Source organism: Marmota marmota, unplaced genomic scaffold (assembly GCF_001458135.2).
Source record: "Marmota marmota marmota unplaced genomic scaffold, marMar, whole genome shotgun sequence".
In the NCBI taxonomy this organism is placed as follows: Eukaryota; Metazoa; Chordata; class Mammalia; order Rodentia; family Sciuridae; genus Marmota; species Marmota marmota.
Genome location: NW_026000185.1, coordinates 7,019,580 through 7,021,247, shown reverse-complemented (window position 1 = coordinate 7,021,247; position 1,668 = coordinate 7,019,580). Strand labels below are relative to the sequence as shown.

The window sequence follows — 1,668 nt, the reverse complement described above, 5'->3', positions numbered from 1 at the left end:
CCCCCCCCGAGATTTGGGGCTCAGGAAGTTTCTGTGGGTGATTGTAATGTGCAGCCTGGGTTCAGACCTTCTGTTCCTGTTGAAGTCACCTTTCTTCCACCTCTGTACACCTGTGACACCTTTTCTAGGTGTGTCATGTGGCATTTATCTCATTCTGTCTTATGCCACAGTTACTTGTGAAAAAATCATCTCTTTAATTCCATTCTAAGGTCCTCAAGAGCAGGGAACATAGAACCTTGCTTGTTACAGCAGTGATGGGCAGTCCCCAGAATTCTAGAATGTTGCCCCTGGATAGACTCATAGCAGAGGAGCTTTCTGCTGTTGCAGGCAGAAGGGATGCAGGAGAAACTATAAATCCAGGACTCTGACTTAGGCCTTTTAGTTGAGGCTAAATCAAAACAGGTTCCTATGAGGCTACCTGGACATGTGCTGTGAAAGGCTAGACTTTTAAAAAACTACTTGGAGCGACCCTCTCGTGCTCCAAAATGTCATCTGGTCAGAACAGTGGTAGATCACCTTAGAGAAGGAAAGATGTCATCCTGTTGGTCAGCTATAGTAAGGGCTCGATTAAAAAAAAAAAAAAAAACCAAAAATAAAAAAATCAACTCTCTAAGCAGTTAAAACTGTTAACGGAGGAGATCCCTATGACATCCATTTTTTTTACTGATTCTCTACTTTCTCTCATGAGGCAAGCTTTCTAAAACTGACTTACTTAGTCTTTTCAAGTTTACCAAAGGTAGCCCCAAACCCTTCTTAATTAAACGATACGGTTGCTCAGGAGAACCGAATGGAATTCAACCCCTTAAATGCTGCCTGGGTGCCTCAGTCACTAAATCCAGGAGCATTTCATGAGTGCCTGTTAGGTGCCAGGAATGCAAACACCAGCAAGATCCATCCGTGCTTCAAGGAGCTCCCAGACCAGGAGGCAAATGGGAAGACATAAATACCCTCCAAGACAAGCCTCATTGGAGTAGAGGAGGAGGGGCATTCATGCATGCAGCGAGGCCACCTGCACCCTCCGGGGCTTGCCGCTTCTGGGAGCACCAGCACGCACAGACACACTGCCCGTCGCCTGCGCCGCTGGCTCCCTCCCCTGTCCTGTCCCCCACACCCGGGCGTCTCCAACTCCCACCCGTGACGGGGGACCCCTGAGCCCGCGTGAGACTCGCAGGCGGGGGCAGGTGAAGTAGGGCAGACTACCACGTCGGAGGCACCCCAACCCACGTCGGGATCCGTCGAGACCCACGGGGAGCGTGCGGCGGGCCTGCTCCGCAGCAGCCGGCATCGCCGGCGCAGAGAGGGCGGCGGCTGTCGGTCCACCTGCTGGGCCCGCCGCACGAAGGATTCCGCAGCGGCCCGGCTGCCCGAGCTCGTTCCTGTTCGCCGATCCTTGGGCAGCTCGCAGGACTGGGTCACACCCAGAGCTGCGGACGCCGGGGAGGCGCACCTGCAAGATCCCGCGCGGGCGGTTGGGCGCGGCGGGCTGGGGCTGGGGCGAGGTCCGGGAGAGGCCGGGGCGCGGGCGGGAAGCCCCCGTAGCTGCGAGCCAGCGCGCGAGCGGCGGGTCCCGGCAGCACTCACCGACCCTCAGCGCCGGGGCGGCGGCGGCCGGCGCGCGGCCCTTTTCGCAGGGTCCCCTCCCTCGGCCTCGCAGTTCCGCTCCAGCCT

General features: G+C 56.7%; 1 protein-coding gene across 3 annotated transcripts in view; it reads right to left on the bottom strand.

The window, feature by feature from the left end:
- The window catches only part of Abca3 (ATP binding cassette subfamily A member 3), a 50,206-nt gene extending 48,538 nt beyond the window's left edge, over positions 1-1,668 (bottom strand). For 2 of the 3 annotated variants that reach the window (XM_015490885.2, XM_015490887.2), the window contains exon 1: positions 1,448-1,662. The gene's annotated coding sequence lies outside the window, so the exon portion shown is untranslated. Of the gene's footprint in view, positions 1-1,447 lie in introns of all 3 variants that reach the window. The other variant, XM_015490886.2, reaches the window with a different exon arrangement.